At 38.8% G+C, this 24,927-nt stretch overlaps 1 long non-coding RNA gene across 1 annotated transcript in view; it reads right to left on the bottom strand.

Moving 5' to 3' along the window:
* Positions 1-1,609: 1,609 nt before the first annotated feature.
* The window catches only part of LOC138067842 (uncharacterized), a 40,867-nt gene continuing 17,549 nt past the window's right edge, over positions 1,610-24,927 (bottom strand). The window contains exons 2-3 of the long non-coding RNA XR_011142263.1: positions 2,835-2,939; positions 1,610-1,691 (exon numbers count right to left, since the gene is read on the bottom strand). This is a non-coding gene — a long non-coding RNA (uncharacterized lncRNA). The remainder of the gene's footprint in view (positions 1,692-2,834; positions 2,940-24,927) is intronic.

The following is a 24,927-nucleotide window of genomic DNA, read 5'->3' as shown; positions in this document are numbered from 1 at the left end:
AGGCAGGTGCTCCTCGCAGCCACACGAGATTGAAGGCCAGCATATTTCCATTTTGCTGGTCTGCATTTTGCCAGCCAGCCTCAGTCACAGCCTCCCTCTATCACCATCTTCAGTTCCAGCATCTGAAAAAAGACGCTTCTCCTGACCTGGTAACAGCTTATGCTTTGGGAATGTAATGTTTCTCTCTCTACCACAGATTATTCTTTTCTTCCTAGTGTAAGGAATACCTCATACAATACAGAAGCTGAAAAACTGGGTACGCTGAGGCTATGGTAAAGAGCAGTTTAAGGAGCACCTGGGAATACGGCATGTTTCCAGATCTGATTTCCTTTCCAGAGAGGAGACTAGCAAGTTATGCCCAGAAATGCCTGCAGGATGCTTGTGAATGACCTCTTTTAGCTTTTCCTGCGAAGTACAAAGTTGCCAAGTGGCACAGTAATGGTGCATCAAACCAGAGCACGTACCTGGGCGAGGGAGAGCCCAACAGCACCCGCACTGTCCTTGAAGATGTATTTCCCGAGTTCTTTTCTGCTCTAAGAACTGTGTATTCAGTTCAAACACTTTCTTGCATAAGTTTTCATTTCTCTGCTTTTAAATTAATTTGGAATCATTTATATAGTGGTTAGTATCACTACAGTGTCTTGGAAACGTCAATGATCACTTTACAGGTCATGTAAACATTAGCACTGAAAGTGTTGCTGAATGCTTAATAAATCCTGACAAGGAAAATTCCTCATGACTAGGAAGAAGAGAAAATGGAATTGTTCATCATTTCCACCTCATGAGTTCTTTGTTAGAGAAAGAACACCTACTGTGAATAGGTTTCAAATATTGATAGTCTTATGATTAATATGATTATGATATATTATAACTGAAACATTTTGAGCAATTAAGCTCAGGATCTCTTGTTGTAGACATCACTGATAAGGTAAGGAACGGCTCTTATTAGGTCCAAGAGGTAAAAATAAAGGAAAAGATAACTGTTACTCCTGCTTTACAACTACAATAATTAATATATTAAGAGATTCCTCAGTGACAAAGAAATTGAGGCAAAAATGGGAAATTTCTCTGGTTTCTGGCGAGAGTCTTAGCCACAAGATTATGTCTGTTCTTCACAGGGAAAAGTAATTGTTTTTATATTTGCAGATGCAAAGTTTGCAGCTAATAAGACTCCATTTAAATAGTAATTTGCTGTATAAAATTACTTGTTAATTTAAGATTTTGCAAACAAATTCACCATGAGAGAACTGCCTAGACATGAAAACAGTTGCTCACTTCTACTTATTTTTTTATTATTTTTTAATTTATTATTGAATGGATCCCAACACCTTATTCTTTTTTTGTTTATTTACATTTTGAGTGAATAATAGCAATCTGTCACTCAATCTTTCACTTCACTGAATTCCTTCAAAACTGTAAAATGAGAAACACAGGCAGTAATATCTAAATTGAAGGTCTTTACCAGTCATAGTTGAAAATGAAAGCTGCAGTAATCATTTGCACATTGATCAGTACATATTCAACTAGAGGCAGCTCTGTTCTCTCCAATCTGTATTCGTTGCACAGGGCTACAACGGTGACATACATTAGCTTCTCCATTAGGGAGTTAACGTGATCAAGTTCCTGCAGGCCAGCGCAAGTTGTCACTTCGTATTGTCTTTTCCTTTGGACACAACTGTTTCCAGTTTTCTCTGGATGACACAACACAGAGTGCAAAATTGCAGGAAGTTAGCACTTGTCATCACGGGGAGTTTTAAAACACTTTATTAGAAAGGGCAGAAGCGTGCAAAAAGTGAGCAAGACTCACGCTTTTCTTCTTCATCACGTCAGCATAGACATAACTGAATCTGGGTGGCCAGAGAAACTGGTCTAAGGAAACATACAGCCCACAGACAGTTATCTCTAAATGAGAAATAAATGTCTTTCCTTTTCTGCTGCTACAGAGCAATAGCAAGCTGTGGCCATTTTCATATAGGTTTATAACTAATCCATTAAGACTGCATGACCCTATTCTCTGAGGCTGCGTAATCACCATGACGTTTCATATAACACACAAGATTTTGTTAAAGCACAACACCGACCAGCTTGTTCACCTGCTGAATGTATGAGCCTCTGGATCAGTGCATTAGTGTAAGATGATGTAATAAGTAAAACAGCTACTGAGAAAAACATTGGCACATTTGCAGTACTAGATCTTTTTTGAATTGCATCAGTTAAGCCACCTACAAAACAATTTGAAAGAATCTGGCTTCTCCGTGTTGTTATAAAGTGGTTCATTAATTTTAACTGCATAAAGCAACTGATACAAAATAATTACCAGTAGAGGACAAATTTTTGCATATGCAGGAAAGCATGTAACCACTATTAAGTCAACATATTTTATGTGGACACTGGGAAATATGTAACAGAAGAACAACATTCTTATACACTTCCAATGTCTAATATTTAATTAAATATTAACTACTGTAGTTTACTACCAAAATACCTTTAGCTCTATTGCTTGCTAAGTTTCAAGACAATACATCAACAGATTTGCATAATGCAACCTAAATATTTTTTGACAACCCATATGTTCGTTTCTTCCCTTGAATTACTCCTGACACCAACCACTGTACTGTCTCTCAGAGCGATGCTCTTTCCTTCAGCTGGCCAAGAGACTTCACCACCAAATCCAGTCCTTTAGCACTTTGGTGGGGGTGGGGGGGACATCAATAAAAGGTAGCTTGAATTTAGGAAACTCTAAATAGTGCAAGATGATGTTGCAGGGTTAATTTCCTCAGCAACATACAAGATTAATCCAGGTTTTGATTCCCGCTCTAGGGCTCGTTCCTTACCTTTTGGGATATTCCATGTTCTGTCTCAGGATACACCCATAATTCAGTAAAACTGCAGCAGAAAGGCCTTGTGGAGAGCTTCCATTCTTCACCTAAGACTCTTTACTGTAAGAGACAAGTAAAGACGTGCAAGATGCATGCTTTTCTTGAGGCCTGAACTACAAACTCCTCAATGAACTCTGCAAATTTCATCTTTTTGCTTTCCTACCTCAAAATATCCCTAATGCTGGCCCTTTATCGTCTCCTTGATGCTTTGTCTCATCTGGATACTGATAGGCACCGCACAAGCAACCATGGAGCTCAGGATGGTGCAGCCCACCGAAGAGGAGTTTGCTCTGCGGTGCTCCCCAAGAGTTAAGGCACCCTGGGTGCACCATGGCTGGAGTCACCGCACTGTGGGGCTGCTGTAGCCCTCCAGTGACCCCATGAGCACTGAGCAAACCTATTCAGCAAAGGGGAAGTGACATAGAATCACAGAATGGCTGAGGTTGGAAGGGACCTCTGGAGATCATCTAGTCCAATCTCCCTGCTCAGTATCTTCAATATCTCCAAGGAAGAAGACTCCACAACCTCTCTGGGCAACCTCTGCCAGTGCTCTGTCACCCTCACAGGAAAGAAGTTTTTCCTCAGGTTCAGACAGAACTTCCTGTGGTTCAGTCTGTGCCTGTTGCCTCTTGTCCTATCGCTGGGCACCACGGAGAAGAGGCTGGCCCCATCCTCTTGACACCTTCCCTTCAGATACTTAGACACATTGATCAGATTCCCCCCTCAGTCTTCTCTTCTCCAGGCTGAGCAGTCCCAGCTCTCTCAGCCTCTCCTCCTATAAGAGATGCTCCAGTCCCTTCATCACCATAGTAGTCCTTCACTAGACTCGCTCCAGGAGCTCCGTGTCTCCACAGACTCACACCACAGGCATCTAGGTACTGTGGAATTGTGCACTGGGTTATCTGTTGAACATCCGTACTGTTATCCATTGACCACACTGTTATCAGCTGAGACAGTTGGTTCTGTTGCGTAACCGTGGTCCGGCAGCGTTCAAATGCATAACGAACTAAGCCCAGAAGGGATAAAAGTAAGCCAACCACATAGCTCTGTGTGGACTCGGACTCGCCGTCAGCGGGCCTGCAGACCCGACAACCTACCTATCAGCAGGGATGCCCCAATGGCAGCTGCCAGGGAGAACCTGAATCATCCTGGCATAGCTCGAGCGTGGTGAGAACAATCCAGGGAAAAACCATACTGGAGAGGTGGCCCATAAGGACAAGGAAAGGGTGAGAACGATCATTGTACTGTGCACCCATGGCTTACCTGTAGACCCCTGATACATGTATTCTATTTTCAGCTGTGTTAGCTTTGTTATACTAGTAGATTGCTTTGTCTTAATTGTTTTGTGTTGTCCACTGTCTGTCATATGCGTAGAACGGCTTAGCTCTAATAAATTCTTATACTTGACAAAGGATGATCTCCCAAGTTCAGCGCAACTAATCCTGGAATCTGAAAGAAACATCAGGGGATCCTTACCATGACTTTTGTCACTTCGCCACACATCTAGTTCACACCTTCTTTCTGAACCCAATAAAGATATTCTGTAACGAGCCCCATTTGCTAGGTGCAATTAACTACTTTGGGAGCATTTCAACACCAGCTGCTTTAAAAAAAAAAGGTTTAGATACATGGCTGAAATGGAGAAGGGCAGAGCAACGTTCTCTGCTTAGAGAAGAGTGTTTTCCGCATTTCGTGGTCTGCTCAATAAATATTGCAAAATATTCTGTGTAAATGAGTTTAAAGTGGGAAGGAGACGCAATTCATGATTCAGAACTCACATAATAGCATACAACCAAAATGAATATTGCAGGAAGAGGATATGCAATTAAGAAAACCCAGAGAAGGAATGTAACATAAAGTTTTTTTTTTTTTTTTTTGTCATTTAGCCCACCACTCTTAACCTTAGACCTCTGCCTGACTGCTGCTGCATTTTATAGCATTCAGACAGTTTTCTGTGCTCTCTGTCCCTTTGTGAAACTTGTACTGTGCATAGAGGAGAGGTGAAAACAACTTTTTTTTTTTTTTCTATTAAGTTTCTCCACACTTATATTTGGAGGCACCATTTGCAGCTAGGCGTGTAGGCTATGACAAACAACAACTAACTGTTCAAATCAACTTGCATCAAAAAGACTAGGTCTTATTTTTGCCTGAGTTTAAAATAACAGTCTCTAGGATTTTGGTGCTGTGCTTATGTAGTGGCATGAATCAACATGTACATCCAGTCTGTCACTTAGAGCATATGTTATCTAATTTTATATGGTTTACCTATAAAACACAGCTCTTTCAGCTGAAAAGTAAATTGTTAGCTTATGATCATTTGCGTCCTAACAGAAACAATTATGCCCAGCTGAAAAAAAAAGTCTTCTTAATTATCTTGCCCAGTGAGTCCTATAGTATAGTCAAGCTTTGTAAACTTGTTATCAGAATTAATTAGAAAAAAATCTGTGAAAACCAATTTAATTATACGGCCTCTGAAATGTCTACAGCAGGACAACAATACCATGAGGAAAAAATAATACCACGAGGAAAAAATGTGGTAGACATTACTTCTGACAAGGCAGAACAAACAAGTTCTACTTTAGCCTTATACGAAGATGGTCTAACAGTGAAAACATTTGTTAGTCAAAAAGATGACAGAATAAAAATAAAACAAGACCACGGAGATAACCTCTGTTAAGTCAAGGACTTCAGGTTCCATTCTGTTACTCTTACAAGTCTTGCCATTTTTACATAATTTGTAAAATACCACTAAATAAACCATATTTGAAGATTTATTAGAGGTTGTTACTGAATTCTTTCCTTAAAACCAACTTTACAATTTCCTCTGATGTGGCCACATCTGTTCTTTCCCATGGTGGGGGAGACAAACTGCGGGGAGAGAGGAACTGATCTCACAGCACTGTCTAGTCCCAGATCTGTTGGCCTTTCCGATCAACATCTTCACAGATGAAAGAAAGGCAACAGCTCCCAGCTGGCACAGCTGTTAGGGCTAGATGAAAAGTGAAGATCAGGATTGGTGAAATATTTTGTTGGTTGAGCTCATTTGATCTGTTCATTTGACCTAAAAAAATGAGATTTCAAAATGTTTCAAATTAAACACTTAAAAAGATTACGGAATGCTTCAAACAGTTCTAAAACAGAAAAATGAGGTTATTTTAACCATTTTCAGTGTTTTAATTTTTCCAGTGAAAGGTTAAGTTATTGATGCAGTATTAATATCTGGCACTGCTGTGGCCAAACTGTACATTAGGTTGTGCAACTGCTGTAATACTTTTGCATGTAGGGCCTTTGTACATTAAGAATAGAAAACTCACCTGCTAATGATTTTATTTATAAAGGAAAGCTAGCTTAGAATCAGTTCTGAGAAGCTTGTCAATACTACTTCCATGAATTAACCCTTCTCAGCCACAAACTTCTACAGTCAATTTTTGTAATACACATACAGATGAGAGACTGACATCCACCGTGGAATGGGCGTCATGGATGTTTTTGCTGCTACAAACTTTGACTTCAAGCAAGAAAATTGTCACATACAAATAACTGTTCCTTTACGTAGCGTCCCAGTGTGAAGTGCACTCCTTTGTATCATTTGAGCAACAGTTTTTAGCCCATCCTACCTTTTTTGCCAGCTAAGATGCTCAGAACACCATAAAGCATCCTTCCCTCCTCAGGCGAGGAGACATCTTATTTTACCGAGGTACAGTAATATGGACATAAAACTGTCAGAACTGCTAGTGGCGCTTAGAGATATGTTCTTTCTCTCTCTCTCAAAAAAATGAAAGCTTATTTCACCAGAAAGTCTGTCAGAACACTGAAAAGACAAGTAAATATGAATTCTAGCTGAAATACACATCCATATACTTGTGTCAGGAATGATCTTGACTTCTTGCTACTGTGGAATGGAAACACCACAGTACTGGAAAGGCACAAGGTAGATCACAAATGAGGAATGCCAGAAGTCACAACACTAAAAGCAGTAGTCACAATGAAACAATCACAAGTATAAAAAGAGGGGCTTAATTCCAGTCTGGTGGGCAAGAGGACACTGGGGTGAACAATATTATGAAAAAAACCACAAAATCAGCTCACAATTAAGGTGTGAAAAGAACAGGACACCAAAGTAGTTGAACAAACTTCTAATACACCACTGAAAAGAAGATTCAGGACCTGTAAGGATGGCTGTACATGCCTGAAGAAATACAGGGTCCATTTATATCCTGCAGTATTACTTGTGTCAATTTGTTTCTTTTAAGAAAATAAGACAACTACAAATTATGTATTATCACCTTAGTTTTATCATTCTTGTATTTCAGCTGTACCTTGTACATGTTAGATTTATTTTGACATTATAAAAATGCCTATCCAGATATTGATCAATAAAAAAGTCAAAGCTAAAAATAATTTGATCACAATTCCCAAACTTCTGACAATGTTACTTGCAATGACTGAAAATACCGTTAATTCACAGTGACACTATACAACAGGAATTCCTCTCATTCAATCCAAAATTACCCTGGTGTGACTCAATTTCTTCCAAACAATGATAATTGTTATTTAATACTTTATGGGAAGCATGAACAGTACAGATCATCTAAAAAACAGATTATGAATTTTATATTTACAGTATTTGAGGAAAACACTACTTAAAACTATTATACATGGATAATATTGAATAGGGTGCATCATAATGACTTTTAAAATAAATGAACTGTACTATTGTTAAAATAAGATATATTTGATGTAATAGTTTGGTGACCTTCAACTGTTTCCAGTTGTTTAAAATGAAAAAGGAATGCAAAGACAGAAATACTTTCCCAACTATAACACATATCTTAAAGAAATACCATGCTCAGGCACATTAAGCAACATATGGTTTTAAGAAAAAATGAACATTTGCACTGCAGAGATGTGTACTGAATTTCTTTCTGGCTAATACATAAGTATTTTATTTTAGATGGCTAGAAAGAAAAATCTTTCTCTCCTCAGGTTCTTATCAAATAAGAATTGGTAATAATGGTAATAATGGTAATAATGAGACAGAGATACAGAAGATGAGATGTTTCCAGCCCAAATCTGAAGGTGGTTACAATCTCCTTCTATAACAGCTTATAACTTAATTTCTTCTTCTGTATATTGCAAATTTTAAATGGTGTCCAATGAGAGACTAGATGAAGACTGAAGACAAAATGTAATCCTTATCTTGAACATTTTAAGTCCATGGTTTCCCATTTAGGTTTTCAATTCTTTTTATTAAAAGCAATTATTTAAGGGACAAAAAAAAAATAACAAAATAGCTCCTAATGACAGAAGGACATAGAAGACAATAATTAACAAAGTGATTACTTGCCACAATCAGATAATCAGAACAGCTATGTGATTTTCTTCACCTGATGCATCAGACGCATGCAGAGGGCTAGGTGGTTGCATAGGGTGAAAAAAAACCAAACTGCTCCCCCCCCCCCCCCCCCGAGAAACTGACAGGTCTGAGTAGTTAAAGGAAATGGTATACCTTGACATAGTATCGTGAATTTTTTTTGCATATTCCTGTTCCTGCTGTAAGGATGGTTTTGCTGGTTATGATGCACTGCAATTTACAATCTAATATATTATGGAAATCAACACTGCTTTTAGCACTACTACATCTAAAAGTAGGCTGCTGTAGCTCACGATTTCTGCGCCTCAACAATATGTGACTTCTGCTGAGCTGGGCAACCTGCCCTGATTGCTTAAGCTAGCTCTGGCCAAGTAGGAGCATAGGAAAAATCTGATGCAGGCTGTCAAGTATACAGATATCCCAAAATCATCCCATGAAAACAAACATGTAAAATCCAAATTCTAATCCTATTTTTTTGTGATAATTCTTATTTAATGCCAGTTCAATTCCCAATCAAAGTTGAACTTTCACAAGTCCATTAGCTGTGACTGGCGTTTGCTCTCTTGTCCCTATTGTTATTGTTCTTCAGCTAATCAGAAAGGGGTAGGTCCCCGTAAGATTTATGTTCATCCCACCACCTAATCCTTTCTTATCTTTCAGTTAGAAAAAACGGGCTCTTGCAGAGAGACTACAAATGATTTCTGACATAACAAGATATTTTACCAAGCCTCAGACAACTTCTTTAGTACACAGTATAGGATTAAGTGATTTTTTTTAGTTGAATCTTGGACTGTTACAAGAACGTTTAAAATGAACACAAACAGCTTGCCCTGTTGACATCTGCAGTGCTGTCAGGGTTTGGAAGATTTGTCTCAATTCAATGATTAAAGGACAAACATATGGAGGAAAAAGCTGGGGAGCACTCCACTCCAGCGATTCTCAAAACTCTATAGTTAAAGACTTGCCTAAAAATGAGCTTGTCCAATGCCAGGCTCAGCCCAACCTCTTCTTACCAGCTGGAGCAACTTGGTGCTCCTGTGCCCTCCGGTAAGGTTAGCCCAGGGCACAAGTGCTGCGAGGCAGCAGTCCGGTGTTATAGCCGTTGCCTCCGTGCCTGCGTTGTCTGGAGTTAGCCTTGGGCTCCTGCACCAGTGTCACAGCTGGGCTCCGCAAGTCCTTCGTGCTTCACAAGTTCTTCCATCGCCTGTTCAGGGAGGTCCTCCTACACCCTAATTATGGACTCTCAGAAAGCATAAAAAGGATGTAACATTCATGATCCAGCACCGTTTTGGTATGTTAATGACCTGAGCAGTTTAAAACTTAACAGTAGCAAGCTGCTCTCCAGAGATTCCAGCTTGGATGGAAAAAGACCCTTCAGCCAAGCTCACATGGAAACTAACACTTACCAGCTTGGCTGGGTTGAAAAAGAATACCCAAGCACTGCCAGTGTCTATATATTTGCCATTAGAAATTCAGTTATTTCATCTGAGACTAAGACCACTTTAGAAGCAAAACATCTTTTTTTTTTCCTATTACATTTAAGAACTGTTCTTTCCTTGACAACTTTCTCTGCTGACTTCTGTTTGCTTCTTTCTAGTGACTGGGGCTCAAAGCATGTTTTCCTGTTTGTTCATTTGTTTCTAAAGGCAAAGAAGCCAGGTAGGCTTTTCAGGTTCTTACAGCTTTATTTTAAATAAATCTTAGTTTCTGATATGAATATTAACATTGTGAGAATGCTTGTTGTGTCACACAGGGGGAATTGCAAGTATGGCAGCATATAAGTCACAGCAGTGGGTGACAGATTCTGCAAGTTGGTCATAGCCAAAATGTTAAATTTTGTGATTTCATTAGCCCAGGAATCATATCTGAATACAAATAAACATAATTTTATTCTTCAGAAATTATGCTTATTTGAAATGTTCATTTCCAATAACCTTTAAAGAGAAAACAGCCATATTGTTAACAGCCCCATGTGTTAACTCCTACAGAGCACACCAGGAGATGCGTGCAGATTAGGGCCAGGGCAGAGCAGGCAGACCGAAAATTGTGGGTAGCTTACAAACACATTGTCCTCATTGTTGTGAGGGTATTTGAGACAGTGAGCTTGAAAGCAAGTTGCCCAGGGATACTTATCAGAGCAGTGCCCAAGCAGAAACCGAACCTGTCTCCCCTCAGGTCCAGTCAACACTCAAGAAAAGCCACATGATTACACATAGCGTGGGGTCCTCCTGCCTCTTCAGCACTCTGACCTCCTCCCAAAGGGTAAAATTGAGAAGGTCAGCATTTCCTCAGCAGGGTACATTACTGTTGGTTTTTTTTTTTTTTATTTTTTAATATTCTATTTCAAGCAATAGGGAAGGGATTGGAGCTGTCGCAGTCCCATAAGCCTTTACTAGTTTAGTTACCAGGTATGAAATACTGGGGAGGTAAAATGAAATATTGTATCAAGGATGAGGTATAGTAATTACTGGCACAACTATTGCTTCACTGCAATTGTCTGTTACAATTTTACTCTTCTGTCATATGTCAGACAGCAAACAACAATACAGTGGAGTGTGTGTGTACATATATATATATAGTAAAACAACCTCCATACATTTTACATATTTTTATATCTACATATATATAAAACCTAAAACATGTCTAGAGGTTTCTGGTTAGAGAGGGGTTTCCTCAGGTGACTTTACAACTTCTCACCCCCCAGCACCTCTTAATGATCTTCCTAAAGCCCAAGTTTCTCACTGTCTTCCCTGTTCTTCCTATCCCAGAGTTTGGGTCCCCTTACCACTAAGTAGCCCCAACCTTTCCAATGCGCTTGGCAGCCCCAGAGCTCCCCAGTTCTGCTCGTTCTCCCCCATATATATTGGGCCCTCAAAGACCTTCTTGCCCAGGACCTTCCCCTTTCTACCCCAGGGTTCGTCCCCCTTCCAGCCTCAGACTCCCAAATGCCGTCCCACCTCCTCAAACAACTCCTCAGTCATTGTCAAAGTGACATCTGAAGTGTCTGAAGGCCACACCACCTCTTGCAGTTACCCTCTACTCATCTCAGAGGTTTCTGCCCTGCTCTCGCCAGACGCGTGCTCCTACTGGCTGCGAGGACGTTCTGGCCACCTGCCCAACCCACCACCTCCCCGGCACGCTTCAGCTTCAGGCAGGAACTTCAAGACATCAGAATCATTATCAAAAATACCCTGGTCCAGGACAGTAGGAAACCAGAACATGCCCAAAGAGCAAGAGGGGTTTCTGTTGGCAAGTCTCCAAATTACTTGTTCATCCACACACACAGGATTGCCACTGGAAAAGTGCAAGGTACACAACATACAGAGCCATGTGGTGTATAGCATAAGCAGTTTGCACAACTGGTACTCAGAGATGACACTGACTGGCTGGCCAGGCAGCTTCCAATATATTTGAAAGGTAGCACAGGAGGCTGAGATAACAGTTATCTCACAGGAGAAAAATAAAGAGCTGTCCTTGGGATTAAGATTTGTAATCTATATCCGCAACAGATTCAGTGCCAGTGTCCTCCCGACCAGAGATCAGAGAGTTTAGTTTCTACTCCCTCTACTACTGTGGCTGTTTGGGCTAGAATTTGGGCAGGCCTAGGTGGTACTCGCATTACTAGTTAAAAATGTGCTAGTTCTTCAGTTCTACTGCATACATGGGTCTTTATCTTCATTACGTAAAACGACGGGACACAACAGTTCCTTGAAATTGTGTCCACTGTTCATTGATTTTTTTTTTTTCTGCTGGACAAGGGAATAGATGTGCTAACATCAAAAGCTATCTTTTTAATACAAAACACTACATTAAATATATCTGAATGCAGCATAATGTGCTCAGGCCACAGTACTTTACACCGGAAGCCTGACAGATCTGTGAAACTGAGCAGGCTTAGACAGGCACTTTAAAGGGGTTTGGGTTCCTCCCTGCACCTAGTGGGATTTTCAGGCATCCCTTGCCTCTTCGGCATTCAAGTATTGAAAAAAAATCTGTAGTTGTAACAGACTTCTGAGAAGCATCTAAGAGCATCAATCAAGCAGTACAGTAATTTATTCCCTGCTTTCTTTCCCGCTTTCCCTTAGGAGGCACTGATGGACAGCTGCAAAACTCTGTTCAGTTTTCCATCATCAGTTGTAAAATGCTGCGCAAGTGTTATTAATAATCACCCTATTAGGTGACAGAAGCACACTGTCAGGTATAGAACCAGTCAATAACACTTGAGATAAATCCCTACAACTGATACATTGATTAATCAGAATAACTCGTGGACTCATTCACAGGTAAAAATTTAATCTGTTTTTTTGTTTTTTCTTTTTTTATAAATAGATTTCATTTTGACAGAGCATTCAGAAATAAACCTTGTGAAAACAGAAATGCTAATGTGACTAGCACAGTAGAGGAAGAGTAATGACATGCTGCTGGAAGAGCAGTATTATATGAATGCTTCAGATTAGATAAGTTAACTATATGTCTATAAATAGAATTCTGATGAATTAAAATTTGAGTTCAAGATAAGAATAATATAGTTTTAGAAGCATCTCTCTCCTTTCTTGACCAAGATGACAGCAAGTTCTACAGGAAATTGGAAAGACTGTAAGAGCACGAAACTTCAATTATCCCATTACTGGGGTAATTAGGGTAAATAAACAGCATGAGATGCTGAAATTAAATTTTCAGACCTGCATTTTCAGATGCCTTCTTCATGAAGCATCTAGGTAGCAGAGTCACAGGAGGAGAAGCTTCTGATCAAGGCTCAGGACTTGGTTTGAAAGGTTACAGCAGGAAAAAAGCTAGGAATCATATCATCCTTAGATTCAGCTTCCTTGTAGGTGCAACAAAAGCCCCAAAACGCAGACAACAGTAAGGCTTACTCTCCAAAGGAAAGCTACGTGAAAACTATGATACTTGCTGGAAAGAAACAGAAGGATAAAATCTTTGCCGAGGTTATGGATACTATTGAAAGGTGCAGTACTGACAGTTCAGTGTCAACGCACACTTACGAAGAAAGCCTTGAAGAAGTTCAAAGGAAAACCAGCATGGCTATTCCAACTGTACAAAAGAAGACAGAATATGTGTAAATCTAATTGCTAGAGGATTAAAGGTAAACTTAACAAAACCTCAAGAAATAAATAGAAAGGAATAAGAAATTAAAGATATATTTCTTTATATTTTGTGAGGAAGCAGCAAGCTTGGACTAGGTGCCCAGCATAAAGTTAGGAGAAAATTCTACCACCAGTAGCATTTAAAAAAACAAAAACCAAAACACACACACACTTCTGCCAATACTTCTTAAACATGAATCTTGCTAACAGTTACTTTTCAAACTATGGCTTATAGCTGTGCTCACAGACATTAGTGGGATAATTTAGTGGGATAAAAAAAAAAAAAAAAAAAACTTCTTCACTGTGAGGGTGACAGAGCATTGGAGCAGGTTGCCCAGAGAGGTAGTGGAGTCTCCTTCGCTGGAGATATTCAAAACGCGTCTGGATGTGATCCTGGGAAATATGCTCTAGAGGACCCTGCTTGAGCAGGGAGGTTGGACTAGATGATCTCCAGAGGTCCCTTCCAACCTAAACGATTTTGTGATTCTGTAATTTACTGAAATGTTCCTCAGTGAAATAGTAACAGCAGCAGCATTGGCTTTATTTTCTCTAGTTTTTCAGGTCTAACATTAGCTGAGACCTTATACATTTCTCATAGCTTTTTCCTTAACTTTTTTCAAACTGAAGGCAACAAAAAGTGATTTGCATTGAAAGTCATAGTTTGAGGTTACTAGAGCTATGAGAGTTAGATGCCTCTTCTGAAAGTTCTTTTGAATACCATCTATTTCCATAGAAAAAGCAAAACCCAAACTTTTTTTTAGTATCTGTACAAGACTATTCTGCCAAACCTGTTTTCCATATGCATCTTCCATATTCTGCTTGTCTCAAATTGATTCACAGGGTGTTAAATCTCCTCTAAAAATCTCTAGGAAAGTTGATGCATTCCTTACTATATAACTCAAGTACATGTCTGTACCCATCTAGTCTTAAGTTACGATGTTGTTTTAAGTAAAAAAAAAAAAAAAAAAAAAAAAAAAAAAGAGACCCCAGTGACACCAAAAATGGAAAAATACAGGAGATAAGACAGTTCAATACAGCATGTGGCATGAGAAATGTGGTGTCTGGCTTATCTATTAGAACTGAAAAAGGCAAATACTTTGGAGGCAGGTGTTTTCAATTAACACAACTGAAAGAGCTCAAAATTATCTGTTCAAAGAGAATCTTCCTGAAACTTTGAATTAATTGCACACAAAGCACAGAAATTTCACCAGTACAGAAACACTGGTCCACCAATTTAGCGAACAATCTTATCTCCCTACCCTTACGTATTGCACAACCTAGTTCATTAAAGCAGTCTTTATTCAGGATGAAAAAGATGTAGCAAAAAAGGCAAATAGTGCACCTCTAGCAGAAATGTGGAATAGTTAAAAAAAATTCCAAGCATAGAATACCCACACAACAATAAATGTCACTTTCCTCTGGTTTTCACCACAATTTGCAAGCCAGGTATTGGAGAGAACACGCCAGTTCCAGTGTCATAACACAAACATAACGTGTCTCAGCGTAAAACAAAGCACTTCACCTAGTCATTGGCAAAATCACTTACAAAAAGCTTCTGTCATGGCACCTGTGTCAATGCTGCCTATAGATTATTAATGGCTTCTTGCTGCTCCTTTGCACTGCGAGAATCTAGCACTACCTAATTGTAACTATTAAGAGTAGAACAAATCCAGCAAAAGCCGATATGGCTGATGACCTACGGAAGCCCCGTACCTTCCCTCTTTTCCATTGGGTAACAGGGAAGGGAAACAGAAGGAGAGGATGTGGTAGGCCTTTATCTTCTCCATCTTAGTTTTAACCTATCCTAATAAAACCTTTGAATTACTGCAGAAAGTTATGTTAGTATAAATCGTCAGGCCTCTCTTGAAACATAGGATCTGTGGCTTACCTAAGGGTAAAAAGAGTACTATTATTTTATTGTGCATTCTTCTATTCTAACAGACATGTGGGGCTAATGATGATTCTGCACACAGTACTACAGTGAAAACAGGACCTCAAAATCCATGCACTCAACTTATTAAATACAACACCTGATTTATAAACAGGAGCCACTCGCAGCTTCCATACTGATAGAAGCTACTCTACGGTTAAAGTTTTAAAATGCCTCTTCTCCCTTGCAGATATGAGCTCATGTAGAAACACAAATTAGTGCTAGGTTTATCACCTTTTGCAATATGAATTACACCTCAAATGTCATCTGAGCACTGAAACGCAGCAGTGCAGTCTGCCTGGACCAAATGGATGACTATCTGTTGCACAAATCAATTGCTTCCCATTTCTAAAACAAATGAACAAAAAACCCACAACCAGCAGAAGCTATCTGGAGTATTTAGGACTGCATGGTGGAGCTGTGAATAATTTCTCTGGAAGATGGATTAATTTCTTCAAGCACTGACTGAAAGTGAACAAGAGTGAAGTATATTTAAACCACTTACCTTGGGGCTGACAGGGATGAGGAAGAGCGATCCATTCTGTTTTGCCAAGACTTTCTTCTAGTAATCTCCAGAAAAAGTTTAGTTTAAAAGAAAAAAAAAAAAGAGTCCTGCAGCAATGACATCTTAAGAAACTGTGACCAGCTCCTCATAGGTTTAGATGCATTTCATTTACTTTCTTAACACAGATTCATGAATGGTTACATGAGGAAGTAAGATGTTACCATTAGGCTACAAGAGGTTTCTATAGAGCTGCTTTCGCTTGGATCTTAACTGCTTGTACAGCATGTAAACGCACTTCATGAAAGGCCAGACTGGAATACAAAACAACTTCTTAATACTGAAAGAAATTAAAGAAAATTTCCATCTGACTTGTGTTGTGTTTGGGGGAGACATGTAGGGATTAGAAATTTGACAAAATGTGGAAGGGGAAAAAAAAAGGAAATAAATCCAGAGAAGCAAATGAACATTTTAAAAAACAACAAGGACTGACAGCAAAAGATAGTGAAAGCATTTAGTTCAGCTTGGTTTTGAAAACTTGGACCAATTTGAGAAGTGACAGAATAGTGAAGTACCAGCCTTGGGGCATCAGGGAAAGTTTCAAAGATTAAGTTGTTTTCCTCATAACTGACTTCAATACTGAGTTGGCAGTGCGGGCCAGTGTGCTGGGCACTCAATTACAAAAAATATCTACTTGCTGTAGAGCCTGCCAGTGCTCACTGCCAGATTGTCGTCTTCTTGTATCCACTTACTGCAGCTCTTTCCCTGTATGCTTTTACAGGAGCAAGGACTGTGTGTTGAGGATGTGCCTGCACTGTTCATAGCATAACTAGGCATCTAATAATTCTAAACATCACAGTTATTGCTGCTGATAGGCTAGATATACAATTTCCTAATTTACACCAAGTGTTATGGCATGGATCACGGCATTTCATTCATTAGTGTAAAGAAAACCCTTTAGCAATATCAGGTCTTTAGCGTACTTGTTTGACCTAATCAACTCTGCCTTCCACAAATATTTATTGGATTGCAATAGCAGAGCAATTTTGCATTTTCCCTTAACAGTTTCTTCAAGCGAGTTGTCTAAATAGTGATTACATTAAAACAATAATTTTAAGAAGCCTCTGAAGGCAAAAAATTTTTTGAACCTTACTGTACCATACCAGTAATATTAGTTTGCTCCTATTGATCTCCTGAAAGCTGTTGTAATGATGTGAGGCTGGCAAATTAAACACTACCACAAAGTGAAAATGTTCATTATATTCCTTAAAGGCGGAGGAGGAGGAGGAGGATGATGATATGATGAATATGGCCTAAAAGCACTTGAATGGAACCTGGTCATCTAAATGTGGAGGGATTTTTTCCTAAGCTTTTGCAATAAAGCACAGAAAGCTTTTACCATATGCACAGAAAATTAAAAGAAAATATAGTAACAGCAATTAAATAATTCCAGAAATAATAATGAAAAAGCAGGGGTTGCTTTCTGAGATTGCTTACTGCAAATTGGAGATAAAAAATCTGTCATGCTTAAACCCTCATAATAGCACTCACTAAAGAGAGACAATAAGAAAGGTGGCTACAGCTGAGTTTCATTTGTAGTTCTGGGAGTAAATTTGCATATTAAATCCAGAAGAAAAAATGCATTTGACTTGATTTTAAACTATTCATGAACATACTCATTCAGATGAGAAATTAATTCACGTCCGAACGTGGGAAGGGAAGACAAAGATGGTTAAGTATTTGCTTGGGAGACAGGGAGAGGTGAAGAACAGGGAAGAATAAAACAAATTAGAGAACTTCAGAGTAAGTTAAAGACATTACATGCTTACCCTTAGCACCGCACTTCGGACACACTTTCACAAAATAAACAAAAATTTCCTGGCCAAATACTGCTTGCACTTATAGTAGTTCGTAGTCGACTAAAATTAATAGCTACTCCCTTTTTCTTCTCTCCGAGACAGAATTTGGCCTGCAACATTCAGCCACAGATCTTTGTGTGAAGAAGGTCCCTTTATCTGTATTCTTTTACTCTGAACCTGCATTACAGTTTCAATGCTGTTTCCTTAAAGCTGTCGAAGCCCGGTTTGAACTCATTCACTAAACACTACTGCAGAGCTACCTCACTGCTAAGACTGCCCATTACTGCAACGCTCTGTACCAGCGTCTTGGTGCTGGACTGCTGCTCCAGAGCTGTATGCTGCTATAATCCTGGGCAACTATTCTGAAATTTTGGGGCTACTTCTAAAAACATTTTTTAACTCAAATTTTGTCATGAATATTACCAGTAAGAATTGCTTACCTGAAAATTCATGCTAAAGTTAATTATGTACTTTTTCTGGGGGGGGGGGGGAGGAGCGAGAATATTCATTTCCAAAGGGTATTGCCTTCTTGAAAATGAGTCCCATATAATTAGTAGATAAAACATGCATTGAATCCTATTAAATCCTAGGGAGTTCTATAATCCAAAAGGATAAAGCTCTTTAAACAAGTCAGACATGAATTCTGGTGTTTCTTAAAACAAACCACAAATCAACTTCTGTCTTATTTTGTTAAAAGCGTATAGCTAAGTTCTGTGTTTGTTAATATTACTTTTAGCAAAGTTACATGATAAGCTTGATAAGCTTGAAGCAATATTCATCTTGCTGGAATGAAAAAACTGTATTTTGTTACAGGATGATTTATTTTTTTCAAGCAGAATTACAGACAGGATAGTTAAAGGCCTGAACAATTTTATTTAAAAAACTTATTGGTATTGGGAAAGATATCCAAATGATTTAACCTGGTGGAGACTTCATAAGCTTTCATCAATATATATAAACTGAAAAAAATCTCAGATTCTGCAATCAGTGTAGGCAATCTCCATTGTTTTGATTCAGTGAATTCACTGAAGTTAACCTTATACTGCAGTAATCTTCCATGGCTCCTTGGGATGGAAATGCCAGGTTTATCATGTCAGCTGTAAGTATAAGTCTTCAGTTTCAATAGAATATTTGTTGCCCAAACGCCTTTTTAATCTCAGTCTGTTGGAAAACAATCAGAATTGTACAAGGTGGTTCCCAATGACCTGTCCTATTGAATTTCAGGAAGATCTTGAAAGCATCAACATCAAGGAAAAAACGTCAAAGAGGATCCTGCCCTCACTCAATTCAGTGGCCAAAATCCTAACAAGGTCAATGGTGAGCTTTCTCCTGGGGGCTTATAGTACTGTATTTTCTCCTCATGAGCTGAGCCTAGAAGTGCAGTGCTGTTCTGGTGTTCTATCCTGAGCTATCACTGAGAAAGCTGAAGAAAAGCAAATTATTTCCCCACCATACACTGCATCATTTTACTATACCTAATCATCAAGCTCGATGAATTAGCCTCAAACAGCAAATGAGACTTAAGTTATGTGGACCATGATTTCTGCTAAGATCATAGTTGAGAGGATAACTCTCCTAGATTAGTAAATCCCTGACAGCCTCGAAAAATGAAGAAATGAAAAAAGCACAAAATAGATCAGATATTAGATCCACTGCATGTGAAAGCACAGACACAGCAACTCCTCTCATCATAGTTTGATGAACACCTCAGCTCTCGAGAATGAAATGTTTCAGTCTATGCATGACAAATTGTTTTCATCTATACAAAAATTAGTAGAAAGTATACAAACAGTACTATTTTATCTTTAAAAAAAAGTTACCTTTATAAATATTTTCAGGAAGAATTTAAGGAAGCTGTCTATGAAAGAATGAAAGATACTATTCATCAATCTGCCAGAGAAGGGAAATTGAAATTGTTATAGCTTAAAATTTTATGCAGGTTTTATTAGACTTCATAGATGCATCTCAATAAAAGATTACTTTCCAGTGACAATTCCTGGAGATATAATCCAGGAGGTGACGATATCATTCAAGTCTTATTAGCATTTCATATATTTAGGCTGCCTTCTGCTATTCAAGTACAGACTCCTAGAGGATTTTTGCAAAACTAAGCAGTATTAGAAAGCAAGTCAATATTGTCTCTATAGCTGCTGAGTATGTTATGCCAGGAGGGTCCACAAGAATAAAATTATGGTCAGTCTGTGTGATTCAAACCATTTAGCTGAATGAAGTGAATGCATATCCCCTTTCAGATAGCATTTTTAAATAATTTCTAGTATCATATTATTAAGTGTTTGAAAGAGGTTATAATAAGCCATTGATTATGTTCCTAATATAGACACTTAGGCATGGTTAAGAGCACTGATAGAATCATGTGCTGTATTTGTCGGAAACAAAAATCTTTCAGGTATCCTTTGACTACTAGTCTCTGTCTAATATCCAGATTAAATTGCTCTTTTCTTAACTTCAGTTCAATGTCATGATTTATCAGTACTTTGTACCTGAAAAAAGTGTAGTTCCCATTTCTCTCTATAATCTCAATCGCCCATTTGACAAATATACTCAGTTCTTTAAATCTTTCTTCCTTGGAATTTTCCATCAACTTAGCCAATATTTCTTGAGTCCTTCCTTAGCATGCTTAAGATCTTGATATCTTTTTGAAGGTAATATTCACTATATTACAGATGGACAAAGCATAATGCAAACAGTGTCTAAACAGAACATTACTCACTGATATAAACTTAGTTCTCTAATTTGTACTCCTTTCTTTCCCCCCAACCCTCCCACTTTCATTTGCTTTTTCCATGCAAATAGAAAAATAGCAAAATAATATAATGTGTAATTAAATAATTACTGAGTCCATTCAATAGTTCACCTTCTGACATTTTACCATGCCTTCCCGTAGAAGCAAAGGATGAGCAAACTGCTTAAGTTTTCTCTTTGCCAGCTTTTGGACACCCAACAACTCATTCAGCCAAAGCCTAATTTGCTGCAATTTGTTGAACTCCATGGGAATAACATATTTTGTTAAAGCTAATCAAGCGCCCATCTGCTTTCTGCTTCAGAAATAATTTATCCTTCTTATCTCCATAAACTTGTTCTTGCTTATTTCTTACACCTTCAGACAGATATATTGATTGTATAACTGCTGAACTTTTACAGAGTTTTTAATTTTTTCAGAGAAATGAGACAGTCATTAAGAATGAGCTAAAGTGTTTCAGAGACTTTCAGGCCTCCTGTAGGGGCCTATTTCAGTTGAAAGGTCTACTTTTTAAAACCAGACATTTTATTCAGCAAGGTAATAGCAGAGCTTTTAGCACAGGTGGCTCAGCAGATTTCAGTTACGTTATTCTCTTCTGAGATTACACACCCCAGTGTATAATAGACCCCAGTCTCTCCTAAATTTCAGAGTTCAAGGAGGTAGGACAAGTTCCACTCGTTTAACAGAAGTGTCTTGCTGTGGACCTGATCCCTCATCTATTCATGTCCATGAAAAAACCTGACTGGCGTCCATGGATGATGAACCAGGCCCCAAAGCAATTGGGAACTTCAGGTGAAGGGAGGAGAGTGACAGACTAGATTGAATGCAGTCAAGCACAGTACAAGAGAAAAGATTCTGACCTTTATTTCTATCTCTAGACATTCCCATGTAAGTATATGAATCTTTGATACATTAACTATGAATTCATAAAGGACTCCCACTAAAATCCCAGGCTTTTTAGAAGATTTGAGTGAATAATTCCAGTAGATTATTATTTTGATGGCAAAAATACTTTTTTCTCTGCTGACAGAAGTTGGGTTTTGCAAGCTACTGATCAGATTCTTCAACTTCATTCAGACAGCAAGCTCATGCACTGTTTAAAAAATGGTTCCTGAATTTTCTTGTTCTCTAGTCACAGTCATACATAATGAAATTAAATACCCTGTATATCTGAACCCCCAGTGCATTTCAAAGGAACTTAGCATGCATCTCAGGGTTTACGCCTAAAAACAGATTATTTCTTTGGATAGATTTGTTTTACACTGAACCCTTTCTATTTTTCATATGTTTAATCTAAGAACATTAGTGTAAACTTTTAAACTTTACATTGTGATTTTGATATTCTACTTCTGTTCTTCCTTTAAGATTGATCAATGCAGTGACTGGATATCATTCTCATAATCAGAAGAAAAATCTAGAGAAACCACTAAGGTTTTCAATATTTCAGATAGTCATAGCAAAAAGAAACAAAGGACAGATTAAAGAGGAAGGGTTAGAAGTTTTAGAGTATGTTAAGTCATCTTCTTTTCTTGGCTTTTGTTTAGCCACAGCTCTTTTGAGACCTCATGATTAGAGAATTTAGGCCACTGCAGCACTGACTAGCAAGGTAGAGCATTTACATTTAATTTTCTCTTATCAGAATCAGACTAAGTAATTATTTCTGTGTGCAGGGTTCTAGTTGTAAGGCGTTTGGGCTCACTGTAAGCTGGCTGATTTAACTGCCTATGCACTAGCGTCCTGTTGAGTGGTTTTAGAAAGCCTGCCATATTCCATTTACAATATACATTCTCTGGTGTAAATACTCCAGCTTTGAGTTCAGAATTTAAGCAGTATTCATTGTAAGTAAAATTTGTTTCTTGAAATGAAACATTAAAGGAAGAATTGAAGCTTTTCTGCATTTGTGAGTATGAACATAATGGGGAAAAAAGGTCCACTTCTTCTAAAAATCCTAATAAGTACCATTTCTTTTTCCAGACACTGCTCTACAAGGACTTATCTACGTACTTCACTTTGAAAGCTAAAACAGTTCTGTAGGAGACACTGAGCAACACAGAGCTACATCTTGGAGAAAGTCCTGGTGGGAAGAAAAACACGTTAGGCTGGCATTGGACTATTTTACCAGAATCTGAGACTTTGATATGCAGTCCATATAGCCAGATACATTATGCATAGCTGTTGGTTCCCCCTTATCTCCCCAAGGGGATAGTAGAAAGGTTGTAGAACAACAGTAGAAAGGTAGAAGAAAGGATGCAGAAGATTCCTCCTCCTCCTCCCTCCCCCAGCTCAGAGGTACATGAGCGAAACCTGCTGAGATGTCAGTTGTCTGACATATGGGAATAGTAAACTCCTAGTACCTCTGAAGGCACTTCTGGCACATTCTGGTTATGACTGCACTTATTAAGAATCTTTTCCCACATTTTTCATGAGCAAATCTTTTTATGGTGAGACAACTGTATGGGAAAGAACATATGTCTGTATACACAATAAAAAACAGGGTATGTAGGAAGAAGATATTTCAACGTAAAATCCTAGCAAAAGTCTCCAGTTTGATAATGATCAGGCCTATCATGGAAAAATTCCATTCTTCTTTTTAGATCTCAGCTCAGTTTGTGCAGATGTCCTTTAGTAAAGAAGAATTCTCTTCACAACATGTGAAGATACCCCAAATCTTTCAATAAAATCCCTGCAGACTTAATTTCATTCAGCTTCTAGTTTTTTTTAATTGCTGTTTTATCTTCCATCTTCTTCACCAGGGATTCCCACTGGGAAAATAGCTTTGAGACTGACAGGATCTTTATTTAGGATATATGCTAGCGTCATGATAGTGATGACTACAGATAGAGCATAGGACAGCTCTGGAAATCAACCGAGCTCAGAAAAAGAAAGAAGAACAAGACTGATACCATGTCCCCTCCAAAAAGATGGAATATATATAAAAGCTAGGATATTTCTCCAACTCTAAGTTTTCATCTGAAAGCTAGTGTTGCAAGGTATTTAAGACTACATTTGACTATGTGATTGGCTGAGTATTCACAGCATCAGGGAGTCCCAGTGCCTTCACCAACACAGGACACAAGCTCCTCAGTACCTGAACAAGAGCAGAGCACAGCAGGTCGGGTGATGGGCCTGGGGCAGCCAACAGTCACAATTGCCTGTCACGTCCATAGGGTTCAGGCCGGGAAGCCGAGCGAACACAGCAAGGTCAGGACAAGCAAGGTACAAGGCCAGGCAAGGAGCAAGGGTAAAGGCCTGAGCAAAAATGCAGCTCCCCAGCCAAGGCAGGAAGAGCTACTAATAGGCTTCTCAGCTGTCTCTCCACAGCAGTCAGATCCAAGGCTACATGGCCGCACCGTATCAGAGCTGAGCTTGAACACAGGCAGTTGAATCCCATGGAGAAAGGGAAAGGGGTTGCAGAGCACGCTGGTACAACCTAGATCCCGGCAGCTAGCTTGTCAAGTGGATGTTGAAGAAAAGTTGTGTCAGACCTTCTGAAAAGGCTTACTTTCTTACCTTCTGTCACTACTGCCTAAGTGTTTGTTACCATGTTTTATTTTTCAGGCTTTTGCCAACAACAAAACTGTTTAGTTTACCTAATCCTGGTTTGTGTGAAGGGTTATGTCAGAATAACCGACAAGCTCCAAAGCACGCAATTGTTATGGTTCTGGCAGCCCTTAGCAACGAGAGTCTGCAACTCCAACAGAGCTCAGCTTCCAAATACATGTTCTTAGGATATTCAAAAATGTGTTATGATTAGCTGCCCCTCTAACTGGGATGGCTATCCTGAGAAGCTGATATGGCAATTAAGCAAAAGGCACCAAATTCTGCACTTCCTTATGTTAGGAAGGATGAAACAAAGAAGATAACATGCTGGTGAAAGCCAGAAGAGATTTTGCCCACTACTGGTGCTTCCTTATCACATGAAGGCCACAAGTCCATTACCCCTGGTGGCCCTGGCCTTTAAAAAGATGCTGGGACAAGTGGCTTTTTGCCACAGCTACAGCTCTTTTTGCATATACTTAGAGCTTTTGCTAAAAGTACACTATAAATTTTGCTACTATAAGTTCTTCAAGTTTCAGCTCAACTGCAATGTGGAGAAAAGACTGAAAGGTTGGTAAACAACACAAAACACTCCTGAAAGCATTAACGCAGAAGGCAAACAAATGAGCCAGTCAACATGCAATCTAAAGGGGGTATCCCAAACAAAACAATTTCACAGACTAGCAAGGGGCAGCTGCATGGAGCAGCCGTATTAAGATCTGGTTGTCAAGATTCTATGACTGCGTAAAAGCTATTACTCTAAAGCTGAAATATTCAGCATTCAATCTAACATCTGCATAAGTATGTTGGAAATTCCAAGGTCACCTAAATTTTCTGAAAGTAAATCCCTTAGAAATATTAGTTTTTATATAGAACGAACTTACAGCAAGAGCCAATTTTCCCTGGAGAGTTCAACAACTCTTTAGCTCTAGTATTACTCAAAGGTGTAAATATCTGCAAGCAATAAAAGAATTGTTTGT

The sequence above is a fragment of the Struthio camelus genome, chromosome 7, assembly GCF_040807025.1.
Source record: "Struthio camelus isolate bStrCam1 chromosome 7, bStrCam1.hap1, whole genome shotgun sequence".
Taxonomy (NCBI): Eukaryota; Metazoa; Chordata; class Aves; order Struthioniformes; family Struthionidae; genus Struthio; species Struthio camelus.
This window is presented reverse-complemented; position numbering and strand designations above follow the sequence as displayed.